The sequence below is a fragment of the Euprymna scolopes genome, chromosome 26 (assembly GCF_053919585.1).
Source record: "Euprymna scolopes isolate OS-2025 chromosome 26, ASM5391958v1, whole genome shotgun sequence".
Classification (NCBI taxonomy): domain Eukaryota; kingdom Metazoa; phylum Mollusca; class Cephalopoda; order Sepiida; family Sepiolidae; genus Euprymna; species Euprymna scolopes.
Window position 1 is genome coordinate 26,305,151 of NC_136507.1, and position 22,090 is coordinate 26,327,240.

The following is a 22,090-nucleotide window of genomic DNA, read 5'->3' on the forward strand; positions in this document are numbered from 1 at the left end:
AGAGAAATTAAAGATACAATTAAATCACTTTCCAAAGCTTATCAAATAATTTTTTTTGTGTGTGTGTGTGTGGAAATCGCTCCAGACAAAACGAGAAGCGACTTGATGTAAGGAGCTAACAAGAACATATACACAGGTCATTCTATGTTTTTCCCACTGCTGTAAATTTCCATTTTAACATAAAACGTCTCTTTCGTGAATTAATTCTAAACTCAGTATTTTGTTTTGTTTATTGCATATCTATCGTTTTCTCACATTTACTATACAAATCTCACCTGTCTGTTTAAATGTATGTATGTATATATGTTTGTATGTCTGCCTAAAACTTTCGACAGAGGCAACAAATTTTCATGAAATCGGTATCATTTTGAAGCTCGACACTTCGGACTACAAATATCGAAAAATTGGCCAAAAACATATACACAGCTGACACTACAATCTATTGTTATATTATGGGACTCTAAAAAGGGATCTGTTGTGTAATGTGTATGCGAATATAACGACGTACACGTTGAATAGTTGGGTTTATCTTTCTCGGTATATTCGTGTACGTGTAAATGCGTGTATGTATATACGTCGTATCATTTAGTTGATTGTCTAGTGTGTCTATTTTAACATTTATGCAACAGTTCTAACAGGAAACGATTGACGTGGCCGTATCGAAACAATTGTAGACAAACAGTTCTTTTTAACAGATGTAAATAACACAACACATACCTGAATTATTTGCGAACATTTATTTTCATGATGTCAGCTGACATCTTCAGAGATCACATGTTTTTACATCTTGGCTACCTGAAATGAGTCGTACATTCCCTCTAATGTCCAGCTAACGACTGCCTAGAATCTCCCCAAATCTACATTTCATCACATGTCTCATTACGTCTCTCATTATGTGTCTCAGACCAACAGCTGATGTAACCCAATCTAGTTTTTTTATTTATGCAAACCAAAAATTATGTTTACATCTATTTTCTATTTTCACATTCATTTTGTGATATTATTATATGTCAATCATTTTTTCCCAATTTAATTGTTTATTTTTCTAATCATAATAATTGATCCAGTGACCCACCATCACTCGAATCAATTAATAATAATAATAATAATAATAATAATGTTTTGACCCTTGGCCCTGCTTGCCACAGTTAACACAGATACTACGCTATGATCACAGCCCAAAGGGTCACAACATTATACTATGGCAACACTTTAAAGGCCAACAATGACCAAGATCTTTTTGAGTCTCTCTCCTCAGACGTTGAGCATGTGGTGCAATGGGGTAATTAATTTTAATGCATACTAAACCAAGATTTTCTCATTTCACCACCAATGCTCTGATCCCCACTTGGCCTCAATTTATATGAATGGCTCTTGTCTTAAAGAGGCTCCCTGTTTTGACAAACTTCTGGGTCTGACCTTTACTCCTGACCTGAAATTGAAGACTTACATCAAATCTGTTGTCAAGGTCGCCAGAAAAATGGTTGTGTCATTTTACTGTTCCACAAACAATCCTATATCTGTACAAGAGCTGTATACGTCCTAAAATGGAGTACTGTTACCATATTTGGGTGGGAGCTGTTTCGGGCCCCTATCCTGCCTTGACAATGCTCAAAACCGGTTTTGAAACCTAGTAGGTGATGCCCTTGTCTTTTCCCTGCAACCTCTTTCGCACAGAAAAGACATTGCGAGCCTGTCTCTGCTTTATCGTTACTTTCATGGCAAGTGCTCGTCTGAGCTCCAATTTATGATCCTGTCTTACCAAACTTTCACAAAAACACTCGACTAGCTACAACCACTATCAAAAATTTCCCCCACTCATTATCTATGCCAAAATGTAAACGCAGATTTCATGAACAAAGCTGCTTTCCTGTAACTGCCCACCTGTGGAACTCCTGACATGCTTTCCAACTGACTACAATATAGTTGTCTTCAAGTCTAATGTAAACAAGTTCTTGTTGAGCCGCCCCTCTAAGTAATCCATTTCTACCCCCATTTCCACTACTTACTGTTGTCTCGGTGACTACCATACACTTATTAACCCTTATCCATTAGTGGCTTTTGGGACTTGATAAATGGTGACCCCCATATTAAAAAAAAGTACAAAATATGATTATCACAAAGATAGGAGATGCCTATTGACATTAGTCTTGAAATTCAAGCCAGTTTAAATAACATTTTTGGATACTCACAAGTACTCAACTGCCACGTCCATTTTGGGAATTTGCTTACAGACTAATTTAGATATTGTTATACTGTGGATTTCGATATAAGCAAAATAAATCCGGTGTGGAATGATTAAAACTTAATTATCCACTGTGTCATGAAGACGCAATGAATAAAGGTATTGAGTTTTTATGGTTCCAAGTGAGCATTGTCTGAAGATAGCGGTTTCAATCCTATTCAAAGCAGGCCAGACGATTAGTTGGCCAAAATGTGATGAAACAACTATGGAAGGCAGTAATTACTGGAGATAAGTTATAAAACTCAGCATTCCTATTTCGTTGCGGTACATCATCAAAATGAAAGCCAGAGGATGAGTTGATTGAAACATGGTGAAACAACAACAAAATTATAAAGATGGGGATAATAGTCTGCAAAAAGAATGAATGCAAAAATTATGAAGACTCATCTAAAAGTATTCCAGAAAATGAAACAAGAATTTTTTTTAGTTGACTTTTCTTTATTATTGGGTAACAGATTTTAATTTTTTTTAATTTAATTAAATTTTTTTCATTTTTTCATTTTCAATTTTTCAATTTGATTTCACAATTTTTTACTTTTTTAATTTTTACTTTTTTCAATTTAATTTCACAATTTTTTACTTTTTTAATTTTCATTTTTTAAATTTAATTTCACAATTTTTTTAATTTTCACTTTTTTTTATTTGATTTCACAATTTTTTACTTTTTTAATTTCCACTTTTTTAATTTAATTTCACAATTTTTTACTTTTTTAATTTTCATTTTTTAAATTTAATTTCAACATTTTTAAAATTTTTTAATTTTCACGTTTTTCATTTTAATCTCCATTTTTTTTAATTTTTAAAGGCGGTCTAGATTTCTATATCGGATTTAGGGGTTTTCTTTTCTTTATTTCCTTCTCCTTTTTATTCTTGCCCCCCCCCTTTTTATATATCTCCTATCAGTCATAGTGATAACATATCAAAAAATAAAAACAAAAACTATATCTCGTTAATAAACAAATAACACGCGATTTACCATGCTGAAACTAGTAACATCTTAGTTTCGTAAAAATTATGCTTCTGAGAACTTACACTTGGTAGATGGATTTAACTAAAAATTTGATCATAATAAGTTAGAAATCATATTCCTAGGGTTCCCTGATAATTAAATTATCTTTATAATTCATGAAACTTATTTCTTACTAGATCCAAAATTCGAAACCTTAGAGTGCAGAGCTCCCCCTCCTTTTCCCTGCCAAAACATGGCGACTTTTACATCTGACAAATCGTCTGATTAAGCTAAGCAATACAAACATTCCTACCTCATTTCAAAAATTCAGAAACGTTGTAACAAATTTCTTGTTGACCAGTGATCCTTGTGTGTCTTCTGTACTCTTTTCCTTCAGCATTATCAAACTTCGGCAGACGAGAACTGAACAACTCCCTTTGCCAAATATTTATTTTGTAAAACGAAAACATGTTTGGTCGCTTGTCGTGAAAGAAAAAAAAAATCGAGTACTAAAAAAAGAACGGAAATAAGAACTGTATATAAATATACTAGCAGGGAGACACGACGTTGCCCAGAATTGAATAATGATCAACGAATGTTTCATACTCACATATTTTTATTGTCATCGAAATCAATGAAACCGCCATTTTTCAATCAAAGTGCACTGAGAGGAAGCATCACATGTCTCCCCGCAGTGACTTAGTCCACAATACATTGTAGTCTACATTCGACTGTCGATTTTATAAAATTATTTTATATTAATGGCTCGAATTAAAGTTTAAAAGGCAAAAGTCAAGTATCATGCCTCAATTGTGCTCTAAATAGAAACATTCATTTCGAACGTGCCCCTGTTATATCAAAGAACCTACTGTTGAGTTTATACATCGAGCCTTTTGGCTTGTTTAATAATAAAGCTTCGCAAATGCATTTGTTATATTAGGCTGTATAAGGTGTTAACTTTGATCAAAATCACCTGTTCTTTCTTTTATCAGATTATTTCAATTATCGATTATCGATTATCGATACTTATTGAAGACATTTTGACACAAAACCCATCTAAGAACACTGCCAAGCACATTGTAGCGGACTGGTGGTATATTATTTATATATCCCCCAGTCGTACAAAATATTATTTATATATCCCCCAGTCGTACAAAATAGGAAAAATGAATGGTATTGAGGAAGAAACGAAGAATGTCCTAACTTGAAATAAACGAACTAGAATTTATTTCATGAAGAAACAAATAAAAGAAACGGTACAGCACGTGTTTAGTTTGGCGTGCGTCTCTCGCTGTTAGCTGGTGAGAGGGAAAGTCTGTTGTTGTACCTATTTACTATGCCTCCCCACGGGACAAAGTTAGACACCAGGGTCGTTTTTTAACGTGGAAAAAAGGTACAAAAATAAAAATTGTCTCAGTCGTGAAGGATTTCTCCTCCAATGAAAGAGAACAAGAAATAGAAGTGCAGTATCTGAAGAACAGATGGTATTTATTTGCTCCCCCACCGAGCAAATTAGGCACAAGGCCAATTTTTAATGTGAGGAGTGAAGGGAGGGGGAAGGGAAAAAGGGGACCAGCTCCCGAGAGGTGGGAAATGGGAGCTGGTTAAAGGTCAGGCATGTGGGGTTGCCCCCACATCTGGTCTTTGCTAGTCATAGCTGGTCTTTGCTAGTCATAGCTTGCAGCATCTGCCGGAACAGATGCTACACTTTGATCTTGTCCCGAAGGCCAAGAATAAAGTCTGTTGTTGTAGAGAGAGAGAGTGAGAAAGTCAATCCAGGCCATGGAGAGAGAAAGAGTGTAAGGTGTACGTATTGTCTGTTGGCTCTTGCCCCACACATAGTAGCAGGAGATGTGAAGCACGCCCCAAAGGGAGCAGTAGGTCCGTCGACCGCTCAGGTCGGGAGCCGAATCGAAAAGAAGGAAAAAGCTTAGGTCTCTTGCTTTTGTAGTTGTTTCCAGTGTCTTTCGCGCATGTGTGGATTTCCTTTAAAGGGAAGTGACGTTGCCCATGTGTGCGTACATGTGAGCGTATGTGTGTGTACATGTGTGTACGTTAGTGTGTGTGTGTGTGCACATGAATGTGAGTGTATGTACGTGAACATGGATATATGTACGTGTGTGTACGTGCGCGTGTATGTTTGTGTGCGCGTATGTGTATGACAAGAAAAGTGGTTTGAAATGTGAACGCATGTGTTTGTGTGCAACTAGAAAAGGCTTGTACAACATAAAGTACCTTTGTATGAAATTTAATAAAAATCAGCTCAGCCGTTTTCGAGTCGATAGGAAGCGAACTCACACACAGACAAAGTTCCTTTTATATAATAGTAGAGATAGAGACAGCACCCCCCCCACACACACACATACGCACGTTGAAAATAAAAAACTCCGGCTTTAAATGAAGACAAAACATCTCACGTGTGACTTTAAGGATTACATTGGTTTCTAATAAATAAATAAAAAATCAGCTTTAAATCTCTTTGTAAAAAATAAAAAATAAAAATAAAATAAATTTATTAAATAAGTAAAAAACAGTAATATATATATATAAAACAAAATATAATAAAAAAAAATAGTTAACTGAAGTAACATAACCCAATTTAAAAAAAAAAAGATTTACCATTACAACCCTAACCCATTAGAACAGGTATACCACTGCACACCGCTCATACACAACTCACAGTCCACACAGGACCTTACTACAAGCCCCCTCCCATATAAATTATATATACAAAAAATAAAAAATAAAAAATAAAAATAAAAGAAATTGAATAAATAAGTAAAAAAAAACAGCAATATATATAAAAAACAAAAAATAATAATAAAAAAATAGTTAACTGAAGTAACATGAACCAATTAAAAAAAAAACCTTTGATTTAAGCTAACCCACCTATTCAAACCGTAATAACACAAACAACAAACACAAATAAATTAATAAACAATAATAATAAAGAATTAAATGGAAAAAAAATGTCCCATCTATTACCACTTATAGTTTTATGAAAATAAATAAATTAACAACTCCCAAGGAATGTCAACCATGTGCCCCCCTTCCCACCTATCTTCCTATTCTTGACAACCGCAGCACCAACCTAAACACCATCAGCAGGGGACTGGGAGCGGACCATCCCGCACCCCTCCCCTCCTCTCTCACATCCCACTCCACAGAGATTTGAAAAACTGGTCAAAAATAACAAATAATTACTCTTCTACCTTACTAGATGAGTTTTTAATGGTTTATTTACATTTAAATGTTTATTCGGTTCGAAAAACAAGTAGTGTCGAGCGTTACATGAGCACAAGAAATAAAATTGTTGCAGAGTATCTGGTACATCTTTGAAGTCTCGATAATGAGTTAAAAATAAAAAAAATAAAACAAAATACCGTTAGAAACCCACCCAATAAATGTCACAGTAACATTTATTGGGTACATTTCTAACAGTATTTTGTTTTATTTTAAAATTTTTAACTCATTAATTAGTTATGACTCTTGTCCATTTTCATATTTAAAAAAATGGAGGGGGAGGGGTGATTAGCTAAAAATTATTCCTAATCGATTATCTGAGCTGAACAAAGTATTTTTAAATAAACTGAAGCAAAATATTTTATTTAGTTGTCAATAACATGGTACAATAATAACAAGTGGAAATTTGCAAGTCAATAGCAAAGTTTGTTTTAAGCTTAAATGATACTTAGGTCCAACTTTTAAAATCTGACACAATTTTTATAGATTAATTTTAGGACAAAAGTAAGTGAGAATATTGTTTTGTGTGTGTGTGTGCTTGTGCGTGTGTGTATTTGTTTGCTAATGTGTGCATGTGTGTTTTGTGTGCGTGTAAGAGTGTTTACGCATGTATGTATTTGTTTGTTAGTGTGTATGTGTATGTTTTTGTTTATTAGTGCGTGGGTGTGCATGAGTTTTATGTATGTGTGTGTTTGTGCATGTGTGTATTTGCTAGTTGTGTTTTTGTGTGTGTATTTTGTGCATGTAGGTGTGTTTGTGCATTTGTTTATTAATATGTTTTGTGTGCATGTGTGTGTTTGTGCATGAGTTTATTTGTATGTGGGTGCTTGTGTGTGTTGTATGTGTGTGCGTGTTGTATGTGTACTTGTGCATGTGTGTATTTGTTGATGCATGTGTATGTGTTTTATGTGCATGTAAGTGTGTTTGCAGATGTATTTATTCGTTTGTTAGTGTGTGTGTGAAGTGTTCTGTGTGTGGGGGGGTTGTTCATGTATGTGTTTGTTAGTGGATGCTTGGGTCTGTGTGTTTTGTGTGTGTTTGCCTGTGTTTGTGCATGTGTGTATTTGCTTGTTAATGCGTATGTTTTTGTTTGTTAGTGTGTGGGTGTGCATGAGTTTTCTCTGTGTGTGTGTATGCGTGTGTTTGTGCATGTGTGTATTTGTTTGTTAATGCGTATGTTTTTGTTTGTTAGTGTGTGGGTGTGCATGAGTTTTCTCTGTGTGTGTGCATGTATCTGTTTGTGCACGTGTGTATTTGTTATATGTGTCTGTATGTGTGTGCATTAGTTTATTAGAGTGTTTTGTGTGCATGTGTGTGTCTGTGCATCAATGTATTTGTAAATGGGTGCTTGTGTGTGTGTTGTATGTGTGTGTGTTGTATGTATGTACTTGTGCATATGCGTATTTGTTTATTAATGCACGTGGGTGTGTTTTGTATGCATGTAAGTGTGCACATTTATGCATTTGTTTGTTGGTGTGGGTGTGTGGGTGTGTGTGTGTGAGTGTGTGTGTGTGTGTGTGAGTGTGTGTGTGAGTGTGTGTGTGAGTGTGTGTGATTGTGTGTGTGTGAGTGTGTGTGTGTGAGTGAGTGTGTGTGAGTGTGTGAGTGGTGTGTGTGAAGTGTTTTTAGTGTGTGTGTGGGGTGTTTGTTCATGTGTGTATTTGTTAGTGGATGCTTGGGTGTGTGTGTTTTGTGTGCGTTTGGTTGTGTTTGTGTCTGTGTGTATTTGTTTGTTAGTGTGTGTGTTTTTGTTTGTTAGTGTTTGGGTGTGCATGAGTTTTGTGTGCGCGTGTATGTGCATGTGTGTATTTGTTAGTTGTGTTTGTATGTGTGTGTGTATTTTGTGCATGTGGGTGTGTTTGTGCATGTGTGCATTTGTTTATTAGTGCATTTTATGTGCATGTATGTGTTTGTGCATGAATGTATTTGTTAGTGGGTGTTTGTGTGTGTGTATGTGTATGTGTGCATGTGTGTGCACACGAACATTTATTCACTTCACAACGGCTAGCTTAATTTTTCCTCAAAGTGGACATGCCTGCCAAGCTGATATGTCAAGTGCTAAAAGAAAATACTTGTAAAGTAGGAGGAGGAGCAGGTCAGAGCCAGATTGACCTTAAGTGGCCATCAGCATGAGGATCTACATAATTGTAATCTATTCTGATAAAGTTAGACGTGTTTATCTATATATCTATAAAAGTGAACGTGTCTGTGTGTGTGTCTGTGTATGTATCTGTGTACATTTCCCTACGCAATAACTCTGTCAATTTTAAGTCTAAAGACTCAGAATTTGATATACAGGGTACTAAGATTTGGGAAAATCTTTTTGATCGGTTTTCAGCCAGAAATTTGGCTGTTAAGACGTAAAAGTTCAACGATTTAACCTTTGAGAACTCTACCAAACTCATCCGACAATTTTGGGTTTAAACACTTGAAATTTTAAATATAGGTTCCTTGGACATGGATCTAACTTAATAACTTAATTTGAGCCCCAAACAATAAATGTTAACGGGTTATAATAGGGATCAAAGTTTTAAAAAATTGACCGCTTTTTTTTTTTTTTTTTTGCTCAACATACACCTCCAAACACCAGGGCAACGCCAGGCTGAAATGCTAGTATGTTTATATATCTGTATGTATACAATTCACTCATAAACAAATTAACCGATCATTATAAATTTTGCATCTAGTAGAAGGAACACTCTGATGTAAAATCTGATGTCTACTGTCTGCCCAAAGAAATTTCACAAAAATGTACTTTTTGTGTCTAATGTTATTCTTAGATAGGTTTTGTATCAGAATATTGTAACAGTGTGTATATGAGCGCGTATGAAAATATCAGCAACAGCCGAAAGATGGATGACAAGCAATTGTATTAGCAGCAGGAGCAGTGTTTGAACGCATATGCAAATTGACAAGTGTGCTCGGGCTTGCGTCTGAAGAAAAAGAAAAAAAGGCCACAACGTGGTCGGAGAGAAATAAACTCGATGCTGAAGGAGATGCATGTGTAAAGTGAAGGCGAGAATGGGCTGACTGTAGCTAGCATGTGGTCGGAAGATAGAGAAATGCATATCAGGTTGGATGGACATGTGGCAGCGAGAGATTTTTTAAGTAATGTCGAGACGGGGGAGTAACGGCAATAAATGCTTTTGTTAAAAAAGAAAAAAATGCCGACCCGGATTTTTTTATTTTATTTTTTTTTTGTTTGCTTGTTCCTGTAACGTTACAATATCTCTGATAAGTATCGAAAATCGATAATCAAAAAAAAAAATCTCATTAAAGAAAGAATAGACCTAATTTTTCATCAAAGTAAACACTTTTACACAGCCTAACATCACAAGTGCATCTGAGAAGTTTAGAAATATATAAAATCAATGGTAGATTCTTTGATAAGTCAGGGGCGCGTTCGAAGTGAATGTTTTTGTTTAGAGCAAAATCAAGCCATTATATATAAAAATAATGGCACTTCTACACTATTGGGACAAAATTTCGAAAATCGTAATACTGAAATTCACATAAAAACAATGGTATCTACATAGTCCTCGTATTTTTAAGATGATTATATCCAAAAATTACGAAAATCGATACGGTAGAAAATTATTTATTCAAGAAAATAAAATTTGTAGAACACAACAGTGTTTGCTTATGTTAGACACAGGAGAGTTCACAAGGGAGGTAATTTTCTCTACTCTGCAACTTCTTTCTCATAGAAGAGATGTTGCGAGCCTGTCTCTGTTTTATCGTTATTTTCATGACAAGTACTCGTCTGAGCTCTAATCTATGGTCCCCTCTCACAAACATTCACGAGAAACACTTGTTTAGCTGTAAACACTATTAATTATTTCCCCCAATCTTCATCTGTGCTTAAACCTAAACGTAGATTCCATGAACAAAGCTTCTTTCTTAGAACTGTACACCTGTGGAACTCTCTTCCCTTTATTTGCCTTGCAACTGACTCCAATATGGCCGTCTTCAAGTCCAATGTAAACAAGTTCTTGGTGAGCCGTTCCCCTTAAGTAATCCAATTTACCAAATTTACCTTTCCAACGTTTACTATGATATTGTCCTTTTGACCACTGTACACTCTTTAACAGTTATCCTCGAGTGGCCTCTGGCCTTGATAAGTTGTGATTCCTTTATAAAAAAAAAAGATTTCTTCCTGATAATTCTTGGTAAACTCAGAAAATTTTTTGATTTCCTGCATGCCCATGGACTTTTGTCAGGTTCACTGTTATGTCATGTTATGTTTTTTTTTTGTTATTTGTTTTGCATTACCCACGTTAAGCATTTAGAGTTAATTCCCTTGTTTATGGTTTCGTTTCGCTGTATTTTATAACATCAAGATGGCCGCTATCACGATTATCACGATTAAAGTTGTTTTGTTTAATAATTCAGTAATATTCGGGTAATTTCGCCTGCATAATTTGGAAGATACCATTGTAACTTATTGGAATTGACAACAAAAATCAGTTGAAACCATTGTTTTTTCTTGAAAACTCCGTTTATCGACTACAAAATTTCGTCCTAACAGTGTAGAAGTGCCAAAATAATTTTATAAAATCAACAGTAGGTTCTCTACAGTGCAATGTAGACTACTATGTATTGCGGACTAAGTCATTGCACGCAGGCATGTGAAGCTTTTTCCTGGTGGACCACAATGGGTCCCCAACTACAGCAGGCAATCAATCGATTTGATTAAAAAAAAATGGGCGATTTTACCGATTTCACCGATTCCAACGATTTCAACCACAATAAAAATTTGGAAGCGGGAAACATTTGTTGATCATTATTTAATCCCGGGCAACGTCGGGTCTCCCTGCTAGTAGTTTATATTTTTCTGATAAAATTATTAAAGCAAGTATTAAAAAAAGAAAAAAAGAATGAATAAATAATGTCTACAAAAAAAAAATCTCCTATTTACCAAATGTTCAGACTAATTTCTTAATTTAGTTTGTACTAGGAGGGAGATCCGACGTTGTCCGGGATTGAATGAGGATCAACGATTGTCCCACACTTCCAGCACTTTTATTTTGATCAAAATAGATGAAATGGCACATTCGTCTTTTTGCCAGCTCTATTCGGGAACTTGAATTAAAGTTTAAAGATGCAAAAGTCAAATATCATGCTTCAATTGTGCTCTAAACAGAAACATTCATTTCGAACGCGCCCCTGTCATATCAAAGAACAAACTGTTGGTTTTATGAGTAATGCCTTTCGGTTTGTGCGGTAATAAAACTTTTCAAATACCGTTGTGATGTTACGCTGCATAAGGTGCTAACTTTAACCAAAATCGGATTTTTTGATTATCGATTATCGATTATCGATACTTATTGAAGACATATTGATATAAAACTTATGCAAAAACATTAAGACGCATATTTGTGCGACTTTTTAAAACAAAAAATCGGCCTTTAGGGAACAAACTCGCAAACACATAAAGTTCTTTTTATATAATAGTAACGTGAAAGTTATTTTTTTTTCTTTGTAGCTTCTCTATTATCGAAACTTGCCGAACACACCACACTCCGGTACAAAACCTATCTAAAACACTGTCAGGCACATAAAGTACCTAAACAGCTAGCATTTTCGAGTCCATAGGGAAGGTACACACACACACACACACACACACACACACACACACACACACACACACACACACACTCTCTCTCTCTCTCTCTCTCTTTCTCTTACTCTCACGCACATACACACTATCTCTCTCTTTCTCGCACACACACACACTCTCTCTCTCTCTTTCTCTCTCTCTCTCTCTCTCTCTCGCTCTCTTTCTCTCACACACACACACACGCACTCTGTCTCTCTCTCTCCGCTCACACACACACACTCTCTCTCTCTCTCTCTTTCTCTTACTCTCACGCACACACACACTATCTCTCTCTTTCTCGCACACACACACACACACACTCTCTCACACACACACTCTCTCTTTCTCTCTCTCTCTCTCTCTCTCTCACACACACACACACACACACACACACACACACACGCAAAATTCCTTCTATATAATAGTAAAGATAATTTTATTCAGCTATGACAGGTGTTAGGTGTGTCAGAATTTTTTATGAATTTTTGACACCCCTAACACAAAGCTGCGATTAAAATATAAAAAAAAAACTCGTAATTTCTCTTTTTAAAGTGGGTTGTTTAATTTCTTTATAGAATATACTTCTAAAATAAACTATTAAATATTAAATATTATTATTTTAAGAAATGATAGAAACATGATTTTTTATTTTTAAAAAAAAGTGTTTACAAAGTGCGTGCGCGTGCTCATGCAGCCATTTTTTCTACATAATTTATTTCACTTTAAAAATCTATCACAATTTTTCTATTGATTCAATTTTTACAATATTTGCAGGTTTAATGTGAAATTTTATGCTCTTTCCAATAAACCGAATATAATATTCTAGACAAACGTTTTTTTAATCACCACCTCCCTATTTTGAAATGTCTATTCAAATGAAAATAATTAATTTTCTCACATATCACAAATTGAAGATAAAAATCAATAAATAAAATAATCTAATTTAAAATAAAAACAAAGGAATAGTTATGTGCAAATTTACCTGTAAAGTCAAAAGTTTAAAACTTTTTTTTTAAGTGGAACCTCATATTTTGAAAATATTGTCCAGTAAATATTGGATACTTACTATAATTTTTTTTCTATTTCATTCACTGTTGTTTTATTTAGATATTTAAAAAAATTCATTCCATAAAGAAGAAATAAAATATTTTAAATCAAAAACTCATGTAAGAGAATAAAAAAAAATGGAAAATTTGTCCAGGGGTTTGTTTATAAAAGTAAACTTACTTATGAGTGAATGTGATCATTTTTCAAGTACGGTGACCCATAGGGCTAACTTTTGTTGACAGCAAACACATGTCAGAAATAGAAAGAGGAGATTAATTATTGCGCTTTTAGGCCACCGTTGTTCTCAACTGGAAGAAAGGGAGACAAACCAGCTCTGTGACCATCTGATATGACAATTTAAAGTCGCAGTATTTTATAATCCTTGCTGAAAAAATTATTTTATTTAAAAAGTACATGAAATATAAATATGGATAAATTCCTAACGATGAAGAATGGAAGTACCCATTGATTAGTATTTATTATAGGTAAATGATTTTTTGGATTTATATATATTTATTACATTGAAAGTAAGTTAAAATTCGTTGATTTTCTTGAAATCTTTTTTTAAAGAAAACCGATTAAAAAAAAAACAAATATTGCATATTTTGCTATTAACCCTGTTATTATTTAAAAGTTGGTCTTTGCTCCTTTTATTGAAAAAAAATTAGAGTTTAAATCACATTTTTCAAGTAGTTATAAGCTTCAAAAGATAGTAAGTCTAATTATTCAAGTTTTTATCACGCATTTTTAATGCGACTTCTGACACTGCTAGGCAGGCGTGTCCAACAATTGGCATACTTGCCGAACCTGACAAGACACGTTTTTCTTCATGCTAAACGCAAATTTTATGAACAAATTTCGGTGCCTGTTAAGATAGAGTCAACAAATCGATTTTTAAATGCAGGGTGATCCCCCCCCCCCCACATCAAAAAGCTAAATGGAGGCTATCTAGAACATATGTTGTAGAATGGAGACAAAAAAAAAGACTAGAGACCCTAGTGTTTTGATGTGATGTTTTGAATATAATAAACTAGTTATGACCAAAGTTTCATTTTATTCGGACAAAATACTAAGAAACGGGGCCTAATTAGAGTTGGGGCCCATTTTTTTTTTTTTGGAGGGGGGGGGGGTCACCCTGTATGTCGTTTTACGCAAAAACAATATTGTATACTTAATTGTCATATCCAAATTGTGTTTTTAGTAAAAAAAAAAAAATGCCTATCCCTATAGGTTAAAAATGTCGGAAGGCATTATAGTGTAATCTAAATAAATTTTGTGTTCCAAGTTATGTCCCCTGTCTGTGAACTCTTCACTGTCTATTTTATAACATTTAAGAAAAATCCTGGTTTACTCAATTTCATGTGAAAATTACTTTTAACTATAAATAGCTTTCTACTCAATGAGTTTTCATAATTTTTGGATATGTTACTATTTTCGACACGGAAATTAAGTACGTAGCATTGTTTTTGTTTAAAACGACATATCAAAAAAAAAAAATCGATCTGTCGGCTATATCTTTACAAGCACCCAAATTTCTTTCCTAGAACTACTTACTTGTGGAGCTTTGTGCCACGGGACTGCTTTTCAACTGACTGCAACGTGTTTGATTTCAAGGCCAATATCAACAAGTTCTTGTTGAGCCGTCTCCTTAAATAATCAAATTATACCCAATTTCCATAATCACCAATCACTACGCTGTTGCCACACGTAACAACTAACACTCATTAACCCTTATCCTCGAGTGACCTTCAGGCCTTGATAAGTGGTGATTCCCTTGTAAAAAAATTTAACATTTTGAAAGGTAGAAGAGAACTTATACTGAACACTCAGATATCTATATATCTTTGATAGAGATACTAGCAGGCCGCCCGGCGTTGCCCGGTCGTGAAATACACATAAATATTATATTTCAATTCATACAGAAGCTGAGACATGTGCATGCGAGTATTATGTTTATTTCTAAAAAGTTCACTTCTTGTAAATAAAAATAAAGAAATGCTCGAGCTGAGATCGAAACCACAACCTAAAGACAGTGAGTCAAGTACGATAACCATCAGGTCAGCCTGCCACAATCTTTAAAAAGTGTTTTCAAACCTACTTATTCTTAACATAAGGAATCTGTCATGTGAACGATTCACGCATGTGTATTTGTGAAACAGTTGACAAACAGATAAACATCCGATACCCTCATGCACAATTGTTTCAATTTTGACGGCTTTGCATCCCTTTTTTTGTTGTTGTTTTTCGGATGAAAACTGATTAAAAAGTTTTCCACGTGTCTGAATACCCTATATACCAAATTTCAAGTCTCTAGATCGAAAATTTGTTGAGTGTATATGGCGAAAGTTGTACTCGCGCGCACACGCACGCACGCACACACACACACACACACACACACACACACTCACTTTTATAGATATATAGATTAATCCTAAGAAGGGGCCCCGTTGATTTCTGAAAATAAACTTACACTGAAGTAAAAAAAAAAAAAATTTAATTAAAACATTTGAACTAATTTAACCGACACACTTAAGAATGTTGTCCATCCTTTCTCTTATGTCTGTACTCAAAACGGGAAACTGCTTACAATTCTAGTTACACTGTACAGGAACCTCATTTTCTCTAAGACAGTAGGCACCTTAGTTTGCTTAATGATTAATCCAGAACAGGTTGGCAAGCATGTATCAGGGATTGGCTCTGATCCTTCCTATTTTGGTGTGATGGGGAGCAGGATGTTTAATTACCTCCCTGTGAGGAAAATAAATGGTGGTACCAAGTGCGTTGCTTAGAATAGAAAAAGAGAAACAAGAATCGTTTCAAAGACGAGATTCAATAAACGGTACTTTTTGTTGTGTTTATCTCTGGTCGGTTTTAAAACCAGCATACTTGTATCTGCCATCTTTAAATGGAGGAACTAAATGAGATAAGAAAGAAAGAAAAGTGGAAAAGAAGCTTAGTGCGAGCGTTAGAAATACCACTGGGCAACATTTTTTCTTTTTAATTTTTGAATGTTGTCAAGATTTCTATTACTGATTTAGGGTTTTTCGCACTGTTGAATCAGGCAATGGCTTCCGTGTCTCTCCACCAGGTCAGATTTTTAAGTTGATTTGAAAAAAAAAAAAAAAAAAAAAAAAAATCAAACCTTGTGACAAAATCGATTATATTTTTGTGGCATTATCAACTGAATTTTTGTCAACACATATCATCCTAAATATGTTTCTAACAACAAAAAATGTTTTGCCAACAACATACATTGATTACCTAATAAAATCATCGATTACTGCAAACTGAATGGAGGGCATTAATAAAGGTAACTTAAACACGTAAATTGCATTGGTCAAACTTCAGGGCTTGAATTTCCGTTTTTTCGAACCCCTGGAATGCTCAGCACCAGGGATGTCCCTTTTCAGATTCCAACAGTAGTCAGCCATCATGACTGTATTCCATAGACACTGATACCTCCATTTCTTTCAGGTCCTGATGGATTCTTTCTCCCTACTCGTCATTCATTGAACCCAGATTCTCAGGAAACCGGTCCATATGTGAAAATAGGTCATGTATATTGATGCTCATGTTGCAGTCCAGGTTTCTGAAAGCAGCCGGCATGTTGTTGACAAGTTTTGCATAGTCTTTGGCTTTATTGTTGCCAAGAAAGTTCTTCGCTGTCAGAACATATGTCTTCCATGCTTCCAGTTCCACGTCGTTCATTGAGTTTTCGAACCTTAGATCTATAATGAGCTGGTGGATCTGAGGACCATAAAAGATGCCAGCTTTCAACTTCTCCATTGCCAATTCCAGAAAAGCCTGGCACAAGTAAGTGAAGCAGTCACCATCATGTCAAGAGCCTTGTTGAACTGCATCATTAAACCAAGCTTGATGTGCAACGGTGGGAAGAGTATTTTGTCTCTGTCCACCAGATGGTCGCTGATGACGTTCCTTTCCTTACAAAGCACCAATTACACATGGGCTAGTCCTTTTTCGTGTATGTTGAGCACCAATTTTTTAAAATATTTTGAAGTTCTATGACTTCAATTAATCCCTTTTTGCCATAATCACCCTGAACTATCAGACCTGAATGCAGCTTCTCGTTAAAACAATCATTTCCAATCCAAGTAATTATTCGACATGGCATTTTACCTCCACCAACTTCTTCTAAAATGCTCCACAGGTGCGTACATGTGAACAAAAACGTAAAAAAAAAAAACAAAAAAAAAAACGGCATATGGCTATAACTAAAAAAACTTTACCTAATTTTAGCAAAACCAATGTGATTTTTGGAGTCAGCACATCAGATTCGTCCGAAATCAGCTGGAAAAAATGTTGACAACAAATTTGCGTGTATTGTTTAGATTAATTGGACAATTGTTCTCATCTTGAGTGTTATCTGCACAACGTTTCGGTCGATATAATCTCCGACCTTCCTTTCCCTTTCTTTCCCCTTTTTTCTTCTTTTCCTCCCTCCTTTTTTTCTTGTTCCCCCCCCCGCCAGATTTTTATATCTCCTATCAGTCATAATGATAATATATCAAAAAATAAAATAAAAAACTATATCTGGTTAAAAAAAAACGGATAACATGGGATTAACCATATTGAAACCAGCAGCCTCTTAGTTTTGTGAATATTATGTGATTTTTGGATTTAACGCATTAGGTTCGTCTGAAATCAGTTGAAAAAATGCAGGCAAAACATTTATTCTTGATCAGTGATCCTTATTTCAGGCTTGTTGTGTGTCTTCTGTACTTTTTTCTTTCAGCATTTTCCAACTTCGACAAACGAGAACTGAACCACTTCCTTGCCAAATAATTTTATTTTGCAAAACTAAAACATATTGGGTCGCTTGTTATGAAAGAAAAAAAAATCGAGTACTAGCGGACACACTTAGGAAAGGAAAGGAAAGCCATCTTAAAAGATTCCTCTATGAAAGAACTGTATATGAATATACTAGTAGGGCGCTTTTACCGATTTCGATGATAGTAAAAAAATAGGAATGTGATCGTTGGCTCTACGTTGCCCGGGATTGAATAATGATGATATTTTTATTGTCATCGAAATCGGTGAAAGCGCCCAATTTTTCAATCAAATCGATTAATTGCCTACTCTTGTTGGGGACCTATCGTGGAGGAAGCTTATGAGCTGATATGCTATTAGATATGTCGCACACGCATACAAACGTATCTCAAATACACACCGGTTATCTGCCCTTGTCGTGATTTCCAATTTGTCCGACAGGTGGCGTTCTCTACTTGCTGTTTCACTTTCTTTACCCACTTCCGTTATATACATCTCTCTCTCTCTCTCTCTCTCTCTCTCTCTCATTAGAATCGTCCATGTGAGCACACGTTCTCTTCCGTTTGCCACGGCAGGCAAATACTTACGTTTAAGATAAAACGAAGTTATATTCTTTATCAAGGTAAGAACAAATACACGTGTTTATATTAACGAACTCTCGTATACAAGCACACGCACACATACGCAATGAGCATTCTAACTTCGTACACGTATACACAATGAACTTATCAGCGCAACGAACACTTTCAACTTCATGCATGCTCGTTCATATACATATGCATAAATGTGTGTACACAAACACTCTCTTATTGTTCTTACATATTTCAGGTTAAATAAAACATCTTCTTTGTATCTATCGTAACTCTGTTTTAACGTTCTTTCTTTTAGTGCCCTTCTTTAAATTTACTCGGTAAACTTGCTCTTTATTTTTTACTAGCGAGGGGTACCCCGCGTTGCCCGGGTGTTCCGGGGGGGTGTTGAGGGGTTAAAAAAAGTAAGTATGAGGATCGAACCCGAACCCTTGAGGCAAAGTTGTAAATTGAAGTGTGAAAAAAAAAACAAAAAAAAAAGTGCGATGTTAACCATTGCCCCACCGCGAGATGCTAACAGAAACACGTTTGAATTTATTTAATTAGTTGGATTTAGCAGGTGCCCGTTTTAAATGAGATCAAGTTTTGACTGCGGGATAGTATTCATTTACTGATGAACGCCCCCCCCCCGAAGATGTTATAGGAAAAAGACTAACCCACATGCGGCGAGCGACAAATATTTAATATTTATCTTCCCGAAATGGAGCAAATTAAATAGACAGACGAGCTTCGTTGTTAACTGTGAGATATTACGATTTGTATGTGATATAAAAAGTTTTAAAAAGTTGTTAAGCGAGCGTCCGCTTCTCTGAAAGACACACAGAAAAAGCGAACACACATACATACATTTTTGCTTTTATATTTATAGATTGCTTTATGCAAATCCCCACAAGCTTCACACACCTCCATGCAGTGAATTAGTCCGCAATAAATTGTAGTCTACATTGCACTGTAGAGAACCTACTGTTGATTTTATAAAATTACTTTTATATAAGGGATTGAATTAAAGTTTAAAATACAAAAGTCAAGTATCCTGCCGCAAGTGTGCTCTAAACAAAAAACATTGATTTCGAACGCGTCACTGTCATATCATGTGTTGATTTTTTTTTTTTTTATGCCGGGACTGTCGGTGTATGCGGTGAGAATGCCTTGAATTTAAGTTTAAAATAAAAAAAAGTAATGTATCATGGTACAATTTTGCTTTAAACAGAAGCATTCATTTCAAACGCGTCCCTGTCATATCAAAGCTCTTCAAGGAAAGAATCTATTAGAGCAGAAAATTTTTTCCGGCATTTAGGTACATCTCCGATGAAGGGGTGGGATTTTGTTGCTAGTCGGGTAGATCGGAGGTCTTTTCGTTTAGAGGGGAACAAACAGGCTAATAATCATATTTAATAATTTGATTTTCACTTTTCCTATAGAATTTCAATGGTTTTCTTCGTTCTTTTGTCCGGAATAATGGCTCTTTTAATTTTCTTGTTCGCTTAGGTGATTTTACTGCTGATATATACAGAAAAGCAACTAGCCGCATGGATGCACAACAGTGATTAAATAATACGCTATTGCTTTTTTAGACGCACAACACACTTCGTTGAGGCGGATAAACAAACCCCTTACAGCCGTTCTTATTTGTTAATGCATGGACAAACGGTCATCAAAGGAAAACTTGGATAAAGTGTATTTAGTCACTCAGCTATAAAACAAATAATTCGTTCAACATTTATTTTTACTGTGGTATCACCATTTATCAAGGCCCAAAGGCCCAAATGCGTATACCAAAGAAAAGGAATGAATTACGTTCTCACATAGAGTTTTGGTTGGAAGCTATAGGATATATATATATATATATATATATATATATATATATATATATATATATATATATATATATATATATATATATATATATATATATATAACTACTTAATTTACTCACATAAAATTAATATACGAAAGTATAAATTTATGCGTTGAAAGTATTTACTTCAAAAGTGCTCAATACGTAGGTAGAGCTATTTAGTTAGTTATAAAATATATAGGATTCTTCAGGCTTATGCGCCTGAAGAATCCTAGAGTGGATGAAACGCGGAATATTCAGTGTACAATCGCCATATATATTTTCTAACTAACTAACTAACTAACTAACTAACTAACTATATATATATATATATATATATATATATATATATATATATATATATATATATATATATATACGTGTGTGTGTGTGTGTGTTTTAAAAATAATGAAAATAAATTAAAATGCTATATACGTCCAAATAAATTATGGGCGACGTTCTAAGTAAATAAAAATGTACTTCGAAACGAAGCCACTATTTAACCGTATTCATCGTTAAAAAAACTGTCTGTCATCCTCATACAGTAATGTTTCGCTGTTTCACAGCTCATCAGTATGGTTAGACAGGCAACTACCGCAAGCCAGGATTGAAACCCGACCGAACCATTACGCTAATCGGCAGCTGCTGTGCGGGTAGTGAATTAACGATGTTTTGACATCGTCCGAAATACCTAAGCTCGATTTGTTTACACAAAGAGCATCGCTTTATACGCTAATGGTAATTCGTGTATCACTTCTCAATATGCTCAACTCAAGATAAAAGGAGAATTATAGTCATCCACTGGATCACAGCTCATCAGTGCGTCTATATATATATATATATATATATATATATATATATATATATATATATATACCTATTTACTATGCCTCCCCACGGGACAGAGTTAGACACCAGGGTCGGTTTTTAACGTGGAGAAAAGGTACAAAAATAAAAATTGTCTCAGTCGTGAAGGATTTCTCCTCCACCGAAAGAGAACAAGAAATAGAAGTGCAGCATCTGAAGAATAGATACTACACTTTGATCTTGTCCCGAAGGCCAAGTAATATCTATATATAAATAAATATAGAAATGAAAAAAAATAAGCTTTCACGTTTATTCATTTAAAATTGCTGAACCCTAACCTGGATACCAACACATTTCTTATTCTATTTCTAAATAACAATAGCTGGTTAGTTCGCTTTAATGAATGAGGAATAGCAGGCTGAAATAGGTGACATATGTGCCGATAACCGAACGACGTGACGTTATCGACCTGGGTCGTGCTGACCCTCATTTCTCATGAGTAGAAACAATTAATAAAATAAATAAATGTGTGTGTGTGTGTGTGTGTGTGTGTGTGTGTGTGTGTGTGTGTGTGTGTGTGTGTGTGTGTGTGTGTGAGGGAGGGGACTGTATTCATGTGTATATGTGTATATATAAGTGGATTATCTATATATGTGTGTGTGTTTTTTTTTATTTTCTTCCTTTGAAGATTGTACCTATTTACTATGCCTCCCCACGGGACAGAGTTGGACACCAGGGTCGTTTTTTAACGTGGAGAAAAGGTACAAAAATAAAAATTGTCTCAGTCGTGAAGGATTTCTCCTCCACCGAAAGAGAACAAGAAATAGAAGTGCAGCATCTGAAGAACAGATGGTATTTATTTGCTCCCCCACCGAGCAAATTAGGCACAAGGCCGATTTTTAAAGTGAGGAGTGAAGGGGAAATGGGGACCAACTCCCCGGGGAGTAGGGGAGCTGGATAGTGACAATTGGTATGAAGGGTTGCC